The 20,358-nt window shown below is 41.9% G+C and overlaps 1 protein-coding gene and 2 long non-coding RNA genes across 4 annotated transcripts in view; 1 reads left to right on the top strand and 2 right to left on the bottom strand.

Annotated features, from left to right (window-relative positions):
• LOC115105548 (autism susceptibility gene 2 protein-like) overlaps positions 1–20,358 on the bottom strand; it is a 540,119-nt gene that overhangs the window by 215,804 nt on the left and 303,957 nt on the right.
• The window catches only part of LOC115105550 (uncharacterized), a 69,359-nt gene that overhangs the window by 31,899 nt on the left and 17,102 nt on the right, over positions 1–20,358 (bottom strand). The window lies entirely within an intron of this gene.
• On the top strand, positions 12,533–19,684 carry LOC115105551 (uncharacterized). The gene is made up of 2 exons (XR_003859881.2): positions 12,533–12,681; positions 18,720–19,684. It is a non-coding gene; the product is annotated as an uncharacterized LOC115105551 (long non-coding RNA).

Genomic DNA, 20,358 nt, shown 5'->3' with positions numbered 1-20,358 from the left:
GGTGAACAGAGAGGGGGAGTGTGGTGGGAGTACCTGTATCAGACAGGGGAGACAGGCCAGGGCAGACGGTGAACAGAGAGGGGGAGTGTGGTGGGAGTACCTGTATCAGACAGGGGGAGACAGGCCAGGGCAGACGGTGAACAGAGAGGGGGAGTGTGGTGGGAGTACCTGTATCAGACAGGGGGAGACAGGCCAGGGCAGACGGTGAACAGAGAGGGGGAGTGTGGTGGGAGTACCTGTATCAGACAGGGGGAGACAGGCCAGGGCAGACGGTGAACAGAGAGGGGGAGTGTGGTGGGAGTACCTGTATCAGACAGGGGGAGACAGGCCAGGGCAGACGGTGAACAGAGAGGGGGAGTGTGGTGGGAGTACCTGTATCAGACAGGGGGAGACAGGCCAGGGCAGACGGTGAACAGAGAGGGGGGAGTGTGGTGGGAGTACCTGTATCAGACAGGGGGAGACAGGCCAGGGCAGACGGTGAACAGAGAGGGGGGAGTGTGGTGGGAGTACCTGTACCAGACAGGGGGAGACAGGCCAGGGCAGATGGTGAACAGATCGCCAAGTGGAATCCAAACAGCAGTGCAACAGGCAACGGGAGTAGGTATCTCACCCAAGCATTTTTTGGGAGGCAGATTCCTTGTGGAAAATCCCAGCTAGGGAACGTAGCTAGCAAGTCTCTGTCCACCGTTGTGGAAAAGGAGGTCGTTATTTGGCGAATGGTCCTTTACGAAGTCCAAACAAAGTTGTCCTGTGGCTGTTGTATTTTGGAGATTGCGACGATTATATTTTCTGATGTGATCAAAGCAACAATATTGTTTCTTATTGAGGTAAATTACAATTGAAGTGTCCTGGCTGCATGTCAGTTCAAAATAGAGATGAATCCAGGGTTGTACTGTATTGTAATGACCTCCTCACAGATGGAGGGGGCTTCAAAGGCCTCTGCATTTGGGTGGGGGAGGCTGTGAAACTCTCCTGCCATTGTTGGGCTCAAGGACTTGGACACTTCTTACTTTACACCTCAGTGCTAATTGAAGTTGCAGACGGATCTGTTCTGTCCTAGCAAGCTTGGAAGCCTTAACTTAGCATTCAGTCCTTATAAAGTAAAATATATCATTGTAAGCCAAAATTCTTGGCTTTAAAAGTAGCTTCAGACTAAACATTTCTCACTCAGTTCCAGGTTGGATGGTGTTTTCAGGGTTTTAGTGCTTCTTTTGCTGTTTGTTGGTTTGCCAGTGCATTTGCTGTATAGACCTTGGAAATAAGAATCTTAGGTAGTAGGAATCGATCCAGGTAATTTTGTCCAAAATCAGGTTGTAGGTTTGGAGTTTTGTTTTGGAGTGAAGGTTATGTTGTGGAGGGTAGTATCCTGTTTATGTCCTTGGGGAAAAATCTAAGTTTATCTAACAATAAATCTATCTTTTTGTAAGAACATGCTGAAAAATGCAGGAGCCCACTTGCTCATGATCTCTTTCTCTCTCTCTCAAAGGCTGTGGGGTTAATATACATCCTCTGACCTTACTGTCACCTAATGACCTAGGGCCGTATCTTCCAATACCACCTGAGAATGGAATGCAGTATGTTAACGCTCTGTTCCGACCTAAGTTTAAATGGTATTCAAAATCTTTCAAATATTTGTTTGCTTGAATCTGCCTAAAGTGCTAGATGGGCGGGTTTACACTTTTGGTACTATTGCATTGGTTCCATTGAGCCAGGCAAGTTCAATTAAATAACTTCAAGTATAGTCGTGGTAAAAGTTTTTAGAATGACATAAATATTAATTTCCATAAGTTTTGCTGCTTCAGTGTCTTTAGATATTTTTGTCAGATGTTACTATGGAATACTGATGTATAATTACAAGCATTTCATAAGTGTCAAAGGCTTTTATTGACAATTACATGAAGTTGATACGAAGAGTCAATATTTGCAGTGTTGACCCTTCTTTTTCAAGACCTCTGCAATCCACCCTGGCATGCTGTCAATTAACTTCTGGGCCACATCCTGACTGATGGCAGCCCATTCTTGCATAATCAATGCTTGGAGTTTGTCAGAATTTGTGGGTTTTTGTTTGTCCACCCGCCTCTTGAGGATTGACGACAAGTTCTCAATGGGATTAAGGTCTGGGGAGTGTCCTGGCCATGGACCCAAAATATTGATATTTTGTTCCCCGAGATACTTAGTTATCACTTTTGCCTTATGGCAAGGTGCTCCATCATGCTGGAAAAGGCATTGTTCGTCACCAAACTGTTCCTGGATGGTTGGGGGAAGTTGCTCTCGGAGGATGTGTTGGTACCATTCTTTATTCATGGCTGTGTTCTTAGGCAAAATTGTGAGTGAGCCCACTCCCTTGGCTGAGAAGCAACCCTACATATAAATGGTCTCAGGATGCTTTACTGTTGGCATGACACAGGACTGATGGTAGCGCTCACCTTGTCTTCTCCGGACAAGCTTTTTTCCAGATGCCCCAAACAATCGGAAAGGGGATTCATCAGAGAAAATGACTTTACCCCAGTCCTCAGCAGTCCAATCCCTGTACCTTTTGCAGAATATAAGTCTGTCCCTGATGTTTTTCCTGGAGAGAAGTGGCTTCTTTGCTGCCCTTCTTGACACCAGTCCATCCTCCAAAAGTCTTCGCCTCACTGTGTGTGCAGATGCACTCACACCTGCCTGCTGCCATTTCTGAGCAAGCTCTGTACTGGTGGTTCCCCAATCCCACAGCTGAATCAACTTTAGGAGACTATCCTGGCACTTGCTGGACTTTCTTGGGCGCCCTGAAGCCTTCACAACAATTGAACCGCTCTCCTTGAAGTTCTTGATGATCCGATAAATGGTTGATTTAGGTGCAATCTTACTGGCAGCAATATCCTTGCCTGTGAAGCCCTTTTTCTGCAAAGCAATGATGACAGCACGCGTTTCCTTGCAGGTATCCATGGTTGACAGAGGAAGAACAATGATTCCAAGCACCACCCTCCTTTTGAAGCTTCCAGTCTGTTATTCGAACTCAATCAGCATGACAGAGTGATCTCCAGCCTAGTCTTCGTCAACACTCACACCTGTGTTAACGAGAGAATCACTGACATGATGTCAGCTGATCCTTTTGTGGCAGGGCTGAAATGCAGTGGAAATGTTTTGGGGAATTCAGCTCACTTGCATGGCAAAGAGGGACTTTGCAATTAATTGCAATTCATCTGATCACTCTTCATAACATTCTGGAGTATATGCAAATTGCCATCATATAAACTGAGGCAGCAGACTTTGTGAAAATTAATATTTGTGCCATTCTCAAAACTTTTGGCCACGACTGTACTATTTGCACCCAGGTCTGATTCACACATAAACTCAATACTAAACACCCTCGCAGACGAAGCAAAGTCCCTCATCACTGACCCTCCTTTGACCCTCTGACTGTAGGATGTTTGCTGCATGAAGAAAATAATCAATTTAACGCATGTTAGGGCTTTGAAAGCACTGACATAATTGCCTGAAAAGCTTTCATCGAACGGATTTAAGTAATTAAACAAACATTGCGAGCTGGAACTTTATAACCCCACAGCTCACTCAATACATTTCCAACTGGGAGAGAGGGAGGAGAGAGAGGGAGTTTATAATCACAGTCAACAGCACCAGATCCATTTTTACAGACAGGAGCAAAATCTTTAATCTTTTTTAAAGCCAGTTGACAAGAACTTATTTGCTGATCAATCCGGCCCTGGGTGAATGCTGGACGCAAGCAGACATCAATACAACCCCCGAGGGGAAGTAAGGCAGCGAGGCACACTAACACTGCTCATATCGGACACACATAAATCTAAATGAAGCACAGCCTGCTGGAGGTGGAGACTTACACTGACACAACACTGGAGGTGGAGACTTACACTGACACAACACTGGAGGTGGAGACTTACACTGACACAACACTGGAGGTGGAGACTTACACTGACACAACACTGGAGGTGGATACATAACTGGAGACACTGAGCTTCAGTAGCAAGCAGTGGCCATCTTGTGTTTCATTAGTTGCTGTGTTATTACAGAGGACTGAGAGGGAAGCAGGCTGGGCTGGGCCCCTGTTAGCATGGGGCTAATATTACCAAAGACAGCAAGCATTAAAGACAGCTAGTGTTACTGCCAGCCAATAAAAGCCATGCATTCCTTCCACAGACAGGCCTGAGAGGTGCAGTTGTTCAGGGATTAGAATGAATGTCACAGGGGCCTTAAACACCCTGGTTAGGATATAAAGAACACTGGTAAACAGAACCTTTCATTGATTATGTGTGGGCAAGAAGAGAATGGGATAACTGGATCAATGAACAAATAAATGAATAAACAACTGTGTGGGTGAGTAAATTAGTATATACATAGCCTGGAAGAATGAGAGGCAAGTGGAATGAATGATTGGATGGACAGAATACTTGGGCTGTAATATAATGCGTGGGTGATTGAGATAATGGGTGAATTAAAAGAGTGAATGACTAAATTAAATAACTAAATCATGAATGAGAAGTGTGTAAATGTGATAAAAATGTGCCATAAGGAATTAAATGGACTTGTACAGTACCAGTCAAACGTTTGGACCCACCTACTCATTCAAGGGTTTTTCTTTATTTTTACTATTTTCTACATTGTAGAATAATAGTGAAAACATCAAAACTATGAAATAACACATATGGAATCATGTAGTAACCAAAAAAGTGTTAAATAAATCAAAATGTATGTTATATTTTAGATTCTTCAAAGTAGCCACCCTTTGCCTTGATGACAATTTTGCACACTCTCGGCATTCTTTCAACCAGCTTAATTTGGAATGCTTTTCCAACAGTCTTGAAGGAGTTCCTACATAATGCTGAGCACTTGTTGGCTGCTTTTCCTTCACTCTGCGGTCCAACTCATCCCAAACCATCTCAATTGGATTGAGGCCGGGTGATTGTGGACGCCAGGTCATCTGATGCAGCACCATCACTCTCCTTCTTGGTCAAATAGCCCTTACACAGCCTAGAGGTGTGTTGGGTCATTGTCCTGTTGAAAAACAAATAATAGTCCCACTAAGCACAAAACAGATGGGATGACGTATCACTGCAGTGGTAGCTATGCTGGTTAAGCGTGCCTTGAATTCTAAATACATCACTGAGAGTGTCACCAGCAAAGCACCCCTACACCATTACACCTCCTCCTCCATGCTTCACGGTGGGAACCATGGAGATCATCCATTCACCTACTCTGCATTTCACAAAGACATGGCGGTTGAAACCAAAAATCGCAAATTTGGACAGATTTCCACCGGTCTAATGTCCATTGCTCGTGTTCAAACGCATTCAGAAGGAAATAAATTCCACAAATGAACTTTTAACAAGGCACACCTGTTGACTGAAATTCATTCCAGGTGACTACCTCATGAAGCTGGTTGAGAGAATGCCGAGTATGCAAAGCTGTCATCAAGGCAAAGGGTGGCTACTTTGAAGAATCTCAATTATAAAATACATTTGGATTTGTTTAACACTTTTTGGTTACTATATGATTCCATGTGTGTAATTTCACGGTTTTGATGATTATTCTACAATGTATAAACTACAATGTATATTACATTGTTCTACATTATTCTACAATGTAAACTACAATGTATATTCTACAATGTATAAACTAAAAACCCTTGAATGAGTAGGGGTGTCCAAACTTTTGACTGGTACTGTATTTAAAATATTGGCTTGTGTAGATGAGCAGTCTTCATATCAATATACCTGCATCCAAAAATAATGTAATCTACAGATACAGTTGAAGGCAGAAGTTTACATACACTTATGTTGGAGTCATTAAAACTCATTTTCAACCACTCTATAAATTTCTTGTTCACAAACTATAGTTTTGGCAAGTTGATTAGGACATCTACTTCGTGCATGACCCAAGTAATTTTTCCAACAATTGTTTACAGACACTATTTCACTTATAATTCACTGTATCACAATTCTAGTGGGTCAGAAGTTCACATACACTAAGTTGACTGTGCCTTTAAACAGCTTGGAAAATTCCAGAAAGTGATGTCATGGCTTTAGAAGCTTCTGATAGGCTAATTTACATAATTTGAGTCAATTGGAGGAGTACCTGTGGATGTATTTCAAGGCCTAACTTCAAACGCAGTGCCTCTTTGCTTGACATCATAAATAGCTGTTTATGTGCAATTGGTTGTGTGTGTGTGTGTGTGTGTGTGTGTGTGTGTGTGTGTGTCTGTGTCTGTGTGTTATGTTAAACAAATAAGTAAACCCAAGGACTGCAATGATCCATACAATAAAGGCTTCAGAATGTCAGCATTTGTTTCACAGGTTTTTGGACAGCCACATCTCCACACAAATGCTACAGCAGAAAGTGAACATGTACTCTGTCTGACTTGTTTCACCACTGTGTTAGTGTTATCCCCTACTGCTGCAGTCAGTGGCAATAACATGGCCTGCATGGCTTCCACTGGGAAACCTATAGAGTATTAACAAAGTGATCCTCCCTTGGATGACAATGAATTATGGAAGGAAATACTCCCTACTGAGTGGTGCATCCTTAACTGGGAAATATGTCCTCACGTTGTCTTTCTGCCAGGGCCTGGGATCGGGAAATAATGATCTAGAATTAATTTCATCTCACCATGCCCTAACTCTCTCATACATACTGTACATCAGCCATGTGCTATTACAGGAGTTACTGTTGAAATAAGATCAGTAGTGAGCCATGCTGGGAAACTGCAGGCCTCTATGAGCACAAGCACTTCCTCTCTTCCTCTCTGCCCCTCTATCCATCCATCCTTCTCCAATCCCTTTTCCATCTCAGTGTGCCTCTATACATCCATCCTCTCTCCCTCTTATCACTCTCTCTCTCTCCCTCCTGCTCTCCTGGGAGTTGAACACAATCTCATTAGCTGCTGGTGGATGAGGCGTCCTCTCCTCGTAGGTTCAAGGTGATGGAAGATTAGGCCATTTGGCCCAGGCTCATTCCATATTCACACCACGTCCCTCTCTGCCCGTGAACACCAAATTACATTGAACCTGGGGAGTCTAACTCCATTAATTTTAAATGGAAGATTAATTTAACAATATGCGGTGGATATTTGTTACAAATCCATCATGTAAAAGTGACGTTTGGCAATACATTTACGGGTGGCTCACAGTGGGGGGGCTGCAGTGCAAATAAATCAGGGGGCATTTACAGGTAATCGCTATTTTCACAAAGATACGAGTATACGCACGTGCACGCACACACACATACACACACACACACAAAAAATGGGGACAGAAAGATGTTTGTTGACCATTTCCAGGATTGGTGTGTAATTTTGTATGCTGCTCACTGGATAATTCCTCATTTCTTAGAAGTCACCGACCGTTTGAACTCTTGCTGGTACAGGATACATGAGTTGGCAGTTTCAAACGTTTTGCCCTGGCCTATTGACCTCCATGCTAAGCCTTCACTAATATATGGGTGAATCATGTGAAAAGAATGGTCAGCATGTGTCCAATGTGTGTGTGTCCCTCTGGCATATACAGTAGACAAACCACCAAGTAAAAAATATAAAAGAAACCTCCTTGCAATCAAGAGTTAGACAAAGATCTGTTCAAATCATCATTAACATTGTCAATATTTCATGTTTGCAATGTTGTTACTTATGAATGTGTGCTGTTTCCACTGTACCATTTGGTTTGATGGTGATCTGGATACAGCTACACAAACAGAGAGGCGTGTGGATATAAGCCTAGCATACATCTGACTGCACCCTGGATGTGTGAAGTTAGAGAGACAGAAGGCAGGCATCAATCTAATGCAGTTGGCTAAATCAGGGTCACACAGAGTGTTTCTTGGCAGTCTTAAACAAATCTACTTTGAAACAAAAGTTTACACCTCACACACATGGTTATGGGCTTAAAGAAAGAAGACACCTGTACCATGTCAGATATAGAGTGAATTTCCATCCCAATATTACACTTTATATACATCACATAAAACTTAAATGTAACAAAAACATTTTACATAGAAACACCAGATTTTAGGCATACAAAAATCTGTTTATTAATTATGAAATTATGAAAAATATGAATAACATTCCACCCATGAGGCCTCTAGGTCATTTGACTGCAGGAAAGAGTGACGGGTCCATTCTTGCTAATGGTTGGTATGAGCTGAACTCCTCAGGAACAGCACATTAAGCTAACCCAAACGGCCTGGACTGAGCTAGGCTCTGTGTGGAGGGATACGGCTGGACATGTCACGGTGAGATATGCACATCAGCGCCCTGTGACAGTATCTCCTGATCGTATTACGCACCTCAGCAGTGTTCACATCCAATTAATGCTCCACTCCCCGCCATTATCACTACATTGCCCACAGAAACTCACAGCTTTAATATGTAAGTGAAACAGTCATTTTCAGATGGGGGAGAGAGAAAGGGGGGTTGGGGGTTGGAGGGAAGGGGTGTGGGGATGATTTAATGGCTAATCTTCTCAGACAGCAGAAAGGCTTTGACTTTTAGCTTTATAGCTAGCTAACCCCCACTCCCCCCACACACACACCTCTTGTCCGCCAGGCATGCAAGCAGCATCCCGTGTCTGCTCCGACTCATCTTTCTGCTCTTTAATGGTACATTTCTTAGGGGACCTCACTGTCTAATTAGAGGAATTGATAACCCCGCCGCTTATTAACGAGGGCAATACATTTCAAAGTCATTAAAGATAACCACGGCAATAAGTCTGGCTTTAAGCATCACTAGGTTTCACAGCCACCGTGTCGAGGTTGTAAAAAGGAGGGGGGAGGGGGGGAGAAAAAGCAATTCCTGCCTAGTCAACTGTAAAAGCTTAGTTATTAGAATCTTTAAAACGGGCAGCAAGGAGAAAATGACATGACCAAATCTCCTTTTTCCTCTGAGTTAATGAAGAATTAGGGTTCCCATTTGGTGTATTAGAGGGTTCACGGGAGGTCAGGGCGTTGTGGAAAGTGTGTTTGACAACGGTGTCAATTTAGCCTCAGAGCAGCTCACAGGCCCGTGGCAGAACATCACTCACAGCTGTCACAACCACTTATCTTTCTCATTGTCACCAAACTAACAAAATTCAGGTCAAGATTTTTTTTCACACCCACTTGCCTCTATTCATTTCACATTTATTTTACAATGTGCTGAAGTCAACTCACTGTGAAAGGGCCTCCGTAATACTTGAAAAGTATAATATTCAATACCTTTTTCCTGCACATTCTGAAATTTCGACTGCCAATGCATGAATGAAAAACTCCTTACTTCTCTCTTCTCTCACTGGAATGAGTAATAGATTTATACATTTCGTTTCTGGAATGGCAAAGCAATAACAAGCCTATTCTTCTCTATCATTTGTATGTATTCCAGCAATAGAGCAAAGGTGCATTTCTATATATTCCTCACACACATGGCTTTCCTATAAAGGTGAGTATTTACTTGAATAATCACATTAATCATGGTTCTTTGGGTGGGGGGAGAACAACCTAACCAAGCTAAGAATGATGTGCCCAGAATGAGGAGTCAAGTGTAATGTGTTCAGTGCTGGACTCACCCACAGGAACCAATGAGGGGTGAGATAACGCTAGGCTAGCATCAGGCTAATGGACCATAACTACATGGCACAATCTCAGTGATGCGTACAAAATGTACGTAAAGGAACTGCCATGGCACATTTCATTTTAGATCCTCATTCAAGGACACAAGTAGACACATTTGTATGATTGTAACACGTTTTTAATACCGTGTTATTGAGTACGGTTACATGCACACAATAATACGATTATTGTGAATAGTCAGATTAATACAATAGTTTGATTTAAACGTTTACATGCTTTGCAAGAAGAACGATTTCCCTACTAATCCTGTTTACATGGACACATTTGAAATCAGGCTACCTGATGGGACTTAAATAAATGCAGAAAATCACCAATCAACATGTTATTTTTGTGATACTTTCAGAGAATGCCAAGAGTCTGCAAAGCTGTCATCAAGGCAAAGGGTGATAACTTTGAAGAATCTCAAATATAAAATATAATTTGATTTGTTTAATACTTTATTGGTTATTACATGATTCCATATGCGTTATTTCATAGTTTTGATGTCTTCACTATTATTCTACAATGTAGAAAATAGTAAAAATAAAGAAAAACCCTTGAATGAGTAGGTGTGTCCAAACGTTTGACTGGTACTGTACATATATGCATATTTACAATTGTGACAATGTCTAATTATTAGTGTGCATGTAAACGTACTCACCGATACCTAGATGTAGAGCATTTCTAAAAGCAAGTTTAAATCTGATTATTCCATTTAGTAAGAGAAGCTATCAATTGAAACTGGTTTCTCATAGAATGGGTTCAAATGCATGAAACATTATTTAAAACATATCACGCACATAGCACTATGAAGAAACATACACAAGCAGCTAATTGCTAACCAGTGGAGAGGGCGGCAGGTAGCCTAGTGGTTAGAGCATTGGGACAGTAACTGAAAGGTCACTGGTTCAAATACCCGAGCCGACAAGGTTAAAAATCTATGTACCCTTGAGCAAGACACTTAACCCTAATTTGCTCCAGAGAGGCTGTACTATTATGGTTGACCCTGTAAAACAACACATTTCAGTATCAGGTGTATGTGACAATACAAACATCATTTTTAAACTGGAAAAGCAACGGCTGTTTAACTAAATATACCCAGCCACCAGCTGACAGTATAACAGTGCTGAGCGAGGCTTTTAATGTACAGTTTGGATGAAACACTGGCTGCTAATAGCTGGGGATGCACTGTTCTTTCTGCAGGAGGTCCTTTAGCATCCTCCGGGCTGCCAGCCTCCCGCTAATTTGGACAGTTAGTTTTACCAACTTTTATTTCTTGGTGCTCTAATAGGCTACAAGAGCAGCTTGCTCTGCGTTGTAATTAATCAAGGAAGACCCCGCTACCTTCGGACATCCACAATAGATGATTAGCCTTGTTAGGGCACGGCATTATGGGTACTCACTACATTACATCCAGAGGGACCGTGTCTCTGTTCCGTCTTCCATTAATGTAACCAAAACAAAATGGAGTCAACAAAGTCAAGTTGTTTCCATTTTTTACTGGAGAGAGCAAAGTGTAGTAACGGCCATAGTGAAGTCCATTCATTCATTATACTGAACCTTCTGATTTAGGTGCAGCTGTTCAACTAGTCTTGAAAGAAAAATACGAGTTGAATATGGAGGAAGAAAGTGAAAAGAGAAAGACGTATTTAAGAGGAATTATTCATCAAAGGAATGATAGTGTAATATTTAGGTAACCAGGTTCTGGAAAATTCACATTTCTGAAGAAAAAAGGTGTGCAAGTCTGAAACATCCTATTTTCAAAAATCCATCTACTATTTGTAAACTCTGGCTCATTATTTCAGTAAGAACATGAAAAGTTACTATGCAAACAAATGACTTGACCTCCCAGTGGCTGCATGTTTTTTGAATAAAGTGTTTACCTGTCAAGCTGAATGCCAAACGAGACATGAAGGGGAACTTGGAGGGAAATGATTTAACAGGTCTGTTATTACGGCAGCACATGGGGAATCATTTCTATATTGTCAGTCTTCAGTCCAATTATGTTACTTTATCACACTGGGGAATAGTCACAGAGCTGTAATGAAATAGTAGCTAATTCAAAGCACACACCATCTATAACCTTGAGGTCTCAATGTCCGTTTCTCCAGCTCAGAAATTAAGTGGAAAATACTGAGAATAAAATGAAGTCTGTCTTTCCCTGTTCTGCTTCTTGGAAAAGAATAGTGTATGTCATTGTTCAAATGGAGGCTATTTACTGCAGTCTCATGCATATCCTTCTCCGAGAATAATGCCTGTTCTCAATACATTACAAAACAAATCCTAGTTAATAAAATGTCCCAGTCGATACATGTATCTATCTAGGTCATGGGTAAGTATATCTCAATAAACATATATAAGGTTACCTTTGACTCAAGCTCTATTCTGTCTGAAATTCCGCCTGGAATAGAACAAAAAAGGTTCCTACGTATAAACTAACACTGACGCTCCTGTTTGACATTCTAGTGGGTGTCATTATAACGGGACTAGGTGTGGGTGTGCACCCTGAGTGTGTATCATAGGGGACTGGCCAGGATCTTTACCAGTATAATGAGGGATTTAGAAATGCAACTGTGTGACCCTTAACAGGTTTAGTTTAGTTTATTAGGATCCCCATTAGCTACTGCACATGCAGCCGCTACTCTTCCTGGGGCCCACATAAAACATACAAATACATGACAAAGAACATAACAGTAATGGATAAACACAACATAAGATAATACATTCAAGTCATGGAGGCCCTTGACACAGCCAATGTGATCTGCTTAGAGCCCTTTTCCACTATCACCTCCCTTCCAAACCCCCTGTCTGACTCTGTAGCCAATGCAGTTATATTAATGTCGGACCTTAGCCCCACCTCCACCACCACCTTGGCAGTTGTTACCGCTTGTGACATAAACGTGGTGTCGCAACCAATCAAATCCTTCCACGGTGACACGGAGGTTCTACCACAATGTCAGGCCACAGATCGACACAACACGCATGGAGGAAGGCCGCGTTGACAAACCATATGAGCTCTGCCAAACCAGATCAATGTCACAGGCTTAGACCTAATGGCAGGATGGTGAACGAGGAGAGAAGTTTGATGTGGTGGGTTTTTTCTCTGTGTTTCATCGTCCTTTGTTAGAACACAGACTACATGAGGATGTATTCTTTAGAGGATTTCTAAATCAGTTAACAAGTCATTAGCCGGGGAAAACAGTACATAACTGTTCATTGTAGGAGGAAAGTGATTGGCTTATGTTGATGATTTGATTAAGCTCAAGATGCTTGTGTTTTGCTTTTTGCTTTATAATTTCATTCCTGGCTGCGGAGAGCATTTCATTTGATGGATCTGTAATTGGTGGTTTCAAACAAAGTGTCATAATTTTAGATGGCTGCGAGTAATACAATATCTCTTCTCAGACGTTCATTTAAAACTCTTCATTTCAATTCTTGTAAGCATCAATACAAGTCCAGGTTTTATGTAGGATTTATGATGTAAAACATGTATCCCTTCGAGTACCAATTTGACGCTTATGGAGGTACAATAAATAACTTCAAATGAAGTACTACGCAATCATTAAACATATACTATCTATTTCATTGACATCTGAATTTCATGCTCTCTTTTAGTTTTAAAAATGCATTTTGCTGGGAGAAAAATTGGAACAAATCGTCTTTCCTTCAGAAGTCTTTCTGCATTGAGTGCAATTGATCCATGTTACAAAATGCTACGGCGGCTTCCTTTTCAGAAAGGTTGTCCCTAACTGGGTCTCTGGGGGCGCCCTGAATCTCTGGCCCCATCCATAACTCCACGGCACCTTCAGGGACTGGCTCTCCACTGTTCTGTTTTAACCTCCGAGCTCATTGTCAGAGGTCTCAGGGGTGCACTGCTAACCAGAGACAGAGAATTAGGAGGCACTCTGCTCGGCAGCCAGGCCCACTCAGCGCCATAAATAAAGGATAGCAAGCAGGGAGATCAGTAACAGGGAAGGGAGTTAGCCCTGGGGAATACAGTCAACTTGCAGAGTAAGGTGCTTTTTAATATATATTTAGCATATACACCTGCTACATTTTAGCCTGCAGAGGTGGTGTAGCGTGGAGCGGTGGAGTCGTGGAACTAGCTGCTCAGGGAGTCATTTGAAGTGATAAAGCACCGTCGAGCCTCCATGGCTTCTTGATGCTATCTGCTCAGAGATGAGGGATGGAGCTCAGCACCTCCATGCACCTGTGCAGAAACCATCATAAAGATCTGAGTGCATGCTGCTTGCTTTAAAGTCCAACAATTTAAATGGAACTAAGCAAAGGAAATTATTGCTCAATTGCTGAACATGCTGAAATATGTAGGGCTCTATTTTAGCTGTTGAGAAGGAGTGTTCCGTTATCGTTGTGGTGTTGCCAGAGAATGAAGATAATAGATATGCTTTCAAAAGTGGTATTATACCCCAGTGGTAAAGATAACTCTCAGCTCCTGTTGAGTACAATACTGCTTCTCACTCCATTTCCCGGTTTATTTCCAAGTAGGACACTACGATTGTATTATTGCACAAGCTGGACTTATACATACAAAATTAGAGCTGGAACCATATAAGGATACGTGAGCCCAATATCCCATAATGCACAATGGAAGAACTATGAAGAAGAAACCAGAATAGACCTTCTATTTCTTAGCTGATAATTTGTGCACAAACACATGTCTGTCTGTCTGTCTGTCTGTCTGTCTGTCTGTCTGTCTGTCTGTCTGTCTGTCTGTCTGTCTGTCTGTCTGTCTGTCTGTCTGTCTGTCTGTCTGTCTGTCTGTCTGTCTGTCTGTCTGTCTGTCTGTCTGTCTGTCTGTCTGTCTGTCTGTCTGTCTGTCTGTCTGTCTGTCTGTCTGTCGGCTCTATTCTAGAAGGAAAGAAACCTATGCCTGGTGTTTCAGTAGCAGAATAGTGATCTCAGTCTGCTGTGGAACTCATGATGGTAGGATGGTAGGAAGGAGAGGACAGGAGAGGGAGAAGAGGAGGAACAGGGAAGCTATCCAAAACTAACAGAACTCTCTTTTAACTGCTCAAACTTCATTAACTACTAGTCCCTATTATATATCTTCCCTCGAGGTATAGTAGCCAAGGCCAAAAGTTGCTTCCTTGACACAAACTTTATTTTTTTCTTAGTCAGGGACTTTGGGGTTGTTCTGGATTGTGGATTGTTTCATGGCTCTTAAATGAACATTATAAAGCTCTGACCCTTCTATGCATTAAGTATTCCCCATAGGGCCATAAAAACATCTCAGAGTGTTGTTGCTTCATGGCTCAGCATGAAAGTATTTTGCTAAGAGTGGAACAGCCATTTTGTTTTATACCTTTCACCAAGCAGAAATAAATAAGGTTTGCTGTCAGAATGCAGCCACACAAACAGAAATGAGATGTAGAGAGAAGAGAACCCTGAAAGAGCTTACAGCGGGCTTAGCCTAAAGTTCCTCAGAAAACAAGGTAACATTTCCTTTACTGAGACCACACCAACAGTAGTAAAACCAACAGTGAGTATTGGACCTCCATGGAACTGGTGTTACTATTATAGGCCTGGGGTTTTTACAACAGCATCGATTATAGATAGAAACTGACAGCGGTGGGATTCAGTTGAGGCAAAAGTACTGTGCGTCTGATACAGTATGCATTTTCACTCTTATTGCCCACCGATAGTGATTTGGCTGGCTGTTCAAGACATAACTAAAATGTTATAACCATAGCAGTGTTGCACTATAGGCATACTGTAAAAGAGCAAATGTGGCAGGTGCATAGTAGGGCCGGCTGGAAAACACATTAATGTTTGACCTTTTAATGCTCTCACATGCTACAAGCTGTGATGCTGATCCTGGTACATAAGGCGAAACATCCACACAGGGTCATACAACTACAATACAGAATCTTGGTTGACGTGCATGAATGCATTTTATGTCTGGTCTCAAGAGTGAAGGTTCTGGCAGCTAAATAAATCAAATATACATGAACAAATAAATATATAAATAAAGAGGGTGAGCGAGAGCCTCGGAGGAGAGATCTGCTCAGATTTTAGTCTTTGAAAGTTGCAAATTAAATTCCCTCGTCAAGGCTCTAATCATTCACAGCAGATGGGGGCTTACACTCGGTTTTAGATCTGCGGGAATTCTAATGGTTATTGTTTCTGTTTAAATAGGGAGATTATTGCATTTTAATAAGTCCTCTTTGGGACTTAGCGCAAAAATGTAGTGCCATGAATTACTGTAGATAGCTGTTAGTGCGTGCAGGGGGGGATTAGGTTACTAAGCAATGGAGTTCCATGAATTACTGTAGATAGCTGTTACTGCGTGCAGGGGGGGATTAAGTTACTAAGCAATGGAGTTCCATGAATTACTGTAGATAGCTGTTACTGCGTGCAGGTGTTGGGGAATCAAGTTACTAAGCAATGGAGTTCCATGAATTACTGTAGATAGCTGTTACTGCGTGCAGGTGGGGGGGAATCAAGTTACTAAGCAATGGAGTTCCATGAATTACTGTAGATAGCTGTTACTGCGTGCAGGTGGGGGGGAATCAAGTTACTAAGCAATGGAGTTCCATGAATTACTGTAGATAGCTGTTACTGCGTGCAGGTGTTCTGGAATCAAGTTACTAAGCAATGGAGTTCCATGAATTACTGTAGATAGCTGTTACTGCGTGCAGGGGGGGATTAAGTTACTAAGCAATGGAGTTCCATGAATTATTGTAGATAGCTGTTACTGCGTGCAGGTGGGGGGGGAATCAAGTTACTAAGCAATGGAGTTCCATGAATTACTGTAGATAGCTGTTACTGCGTGGGGGGGGGGTCAAGTTACTAAGCAATGGAGTTCCATGAATTACTGTAGATAGCTGTTACTGCGTGCAGGTGTTGGGGAATCAAGTTACTAAGCAATGGAGTTCGATGAATTACTGTAGATAGCTGTTACTGCGTGCAGGTGCGGGGGAATCAAGTTACTAAGCAATGGAGCTCCATGAATTACTGTAAATAGCTGTTACTGCGTGGGGGGGGCGGGTCAAGTTACTAACATTGGAGTTCCACGAATTACTGTAGATAGCTGTTACCACATGCAGGGGCGAAAAAATCAAGTTACTAAGTGTGACAAGTTGCTCTTCCTCCCTCTCCACCTTCTCTTCCCCTTTTCTGGAGATGGCTCCGAGTGTATTTAGCACCAAATTAACTATGTGCCGTGGGGATAATATTTTCATTCGACAGGGGGGAAGGGAAAGGAGCTTGGCTATGGATTTTCATTAAAATGACATCTGTTCAGCAATTTCGGAAAAGTAATTCTGCTGAAAGTTTTATCAGCTAATTTTAATTATTCACTCCACTGAGTTGAATACAGGATTCATCATGTTGAATTAATACATTCAACACAACATTTTTTCTCCCTCGCTCTCTTCCAAGTAGAAGAGAGGAGGGAAATAAGCAATCAACAAATTGAATTGTCATGCACCAGGTTAAAATGTGATTCGTTATTTACAACAACAAAAACAATATTGGCTTGTATATTTTGAAGAAATAGATTGGCTCAAAAATTCACTGAAAGGAAGTTTAGAGCACCCCATACGCGAGGACTTTACAGCTTCTAGATGTGGTGTGTCATTTAGTTACCACTGTGACTAGCCCTTCCCCATGTTTATACACAGTTTAATGAATTGTGTTAGTTTCAGTTGCCACACAACTGTATGTCCATTGGGCATATAGCCTATTAGCTCAAATCTTTTGTGACCGTTTCAGGGGACATTTCATTTCTCACAAGTCACTCTAAAGTGTTCTTGACTGCGAAAATGAAAGTGTTTTAGTTACAGATAAAAAAGCGAATGAATGAATTAACATTTTCACCATAAAGGAGCCGTCTGAGATGTCTGAGATGCTACTGTTTCAGCACAGAGCCAGCACTAACCAACCATAACACTGGAGCAGAGGGAGAATCACAAGACCTCCCGGTCAAAGAGTGCGCATTCAAAGAGAAGCACATTCAAAGACCAAACTATTCAAAGACATCCCATTCATGGACCTCTGGCTTTCCAGTCAAGTTACTGCAGGTTGCAGCTGCTGCTGCTATACTGTACTTTTGGTCCAAGAAGAAACTCAAAGACCCGAGGCTCAGAAAATATGATAGATTTTTTTCCCTCTTCTATTCTATCTTATCTCCTCAGGTAACTTTCCTTAGCAACTTGTCCATGTAGACTATCACCTTGCCTTGCAGTCCTGATGCACATCAGCACACGGAACAAATGAGAAGCCGAGGCAGGGAGAGACAGGCAGATTGCAAAGTGATACCTTTGAGGGAGGTGGGGTCCTTGTGATCTCTCTCTCTCTCTGAATTGTGTATCCCAAAGGAGTCCTCTACAATGGACTGCAAGGACATTGGAGTTTTTTTTACGGACAAAGAGAAAAAAACAACATACATGGTTGTTCCACCTTAAAAGTCAAAATCATAAAAGGTAGTGACGTTCGGTTAGTTGTTCCATCTTAAATTGAGGTGAGGTGGTCTCTGTCACTGCCAAACCCCTGCAGTGAGCGTGGGCAAATCTAATTAACCTACTTCCTCTTTGCCAAAAGGCCAAGCTAGAATGACTCAGTCATCATGTTATGAAATGTCCCTTACATTAGCGTACATGGGAGGAGACTGCTATTTCTGCCCTCGGCAAGCCAATCAATTTCCAGTATTGACTCACTCCTCTTTTTTTATGAAGCTACTGCTACTACTGCTAAAATTCAATGCTGCAATCAAATATTTGCCTTCCCTAAAGTCACGGGTTCTCGCCCAATATCCTCCCGGCAAACTATTTAAGATGGAAGTGTGATGTATTTATTAATATGTCTGCAGGAAAGCCAACATGTCAAACCTTTTTAACTATCTCTTTATGGTAGAGAAATCCTAGCACATAAATAAAAGTAGCTAGCAGTGGACCCATTGATGCCTAACCATCTGAGTGACTGAATGATTGGAAAGCTTTCTTTGACGGCTCTCCGCTTCACTCCCTCTGTCCGTCCCTCCGTCCCTCCCTTCCTCCAAACCCCACACAGCTGAATGTTTCCCTCTCTGGAGGCCTGTATCGGTTATCAAATTTAATAAATAAAGCAACTGAAATCTGTCTACTCTTCATCTTCTCTTGCTCTCCCAGGGATTTCAGCAAGCTGGCAAATGACCATTTCCAGGCACCATATTCCCAAGACGCCCCGGTGCTGCTTTTCTTCTCTTCCTGATGGAATCGGATGAGCACAACCAAGGGAGACATTGTTATCCACTGGCTAGGATCCCCAAAAAAAACAAGGCGTTACCAAGACAGCCCGCTCTGACAGCTCACCATATGAGAATATACGTCAAGACAACAGGGAAAAATAATAATAATATGATTTAAAACACTTCAGTTTTAAAAAATCCTTTCATGTACCATAAATCGAGTGAAATGATAGCTTTCCCTTCCCTTCTGTAAACTGTGTGTATAATGCACTTTCTAGAACAACTCTCACTTCCAAAAGAATAGGTGGATGCAGCAGCAGCAGTTGATTTGGAAAAATGATGTGCAAATTGAAATGAATTGAAATGGTTACAGATTTCTACAGGGTCGAAGGGATTTGAATGGGAAGGAATAAAAAATAGTATTTTCAAAATACGCATCTAAGAGGAAAAAAATAAGGGGGGCCCTAAGTGTGAAAGTTAATGTATAGATCTGTGCTAGGCAAGAAGGATGTGAATGCTCCTTCTGTCTGGGCACTTATAGAGCAGTGATGTCCTGGATTACAGGGTAAATCTGGGGAGAGAGGAACACCAGAGATCAGCCCCCCCCTGTGGGGTGCAGGCTGACGCAGAAGAAGGTGGGAAAATACATAATTTAATGGATAGCAAATATTCTTTAATGCTTTCACACGTAACGGTTCAAATTACTGTGTCTCGTGATCTCATTTGAAGAAAAAAACGGAGAATGGGACTTCCATTTCCCCGTGAAGCAGAACATATTGCAGAGGTGAGCACCATTAGAGATCTTCAGACATGATAACTCAACAGAATGAACCGCTTGGTGGTGATTTTGTCTCAACAGGGTCCTAAGAGCCTATCTACAAGTAAAGGTTTGATTTAGAAAATACAGTTACCTCTCTCCTTGAAGCTACATTTAGAAAATACAGCTACCTCTCTCCTTGAAGCTACATTTAGAATTTGACAAAATAACCACTAGAGAACATTCTGATCTTGTTACAGTTAAATATGTGTTAAAAAACACTTCTGGATGTGCGAACAGGGGCCTTAAAATGAACTTGTATCCAGAAACACGACTGTCTTGGCTGCTAGCAGCAACAATGTGACCTTTCCACTAAATTATAATTCAACTAGAATACTCTCTAACTGATTTTAATATGAGCCTGGCCTGCGATGCTTCTCTGCCTGAACAATAATTGGCAGCATAAATCAATTCATGATAGGGGGACAACATGATCTCCTTTAGAACGGAATGACACATTGACATTGCAGCAGTGCATGCTGAGGAATCAAATAAACCACATTGACATTGCAGCAGTGCATGCTGCTGAATCAAATAAACCACATTGACATTGTAGCAGTGCATGCTGCTGAATCAAATAAACCTCATTGACATTGCAGCAGTGCATGCTGCTGAATCAAATAAACCACATTGACAGGAAGTAAAAGAGATTCTCATGTCACATTTCATCTATAGTGAGGTGTTTTGACGTTCTATGTGGAGGGTGTAGTGGGTGTATGTGTTTGAGTGTGTGTGCATGCACGAGTGCGGGTCATGTTTTCAC

The sequence above is a fragment of the Oncorhynchus nerka genome, linkage group LG22, assembly GCF_034236695.1.
Source record: "Oncorhynchus nerka isolate Pitt River linkage group LG22, Oner_Uvic_2.0, whole genome shotgun sequence".
Taxonomy (NCBI): Eukaryota; Metazoa; Chordata; class Actinopteri; order Salmoniformes; family Salmonidae; genus Oncorhynchus; species Oncorhynchus nerka.
Note: the sequence above shows the minus strand (reverse complement) of the source record. Positions and strands in the feature narration are given on the sequence as shown.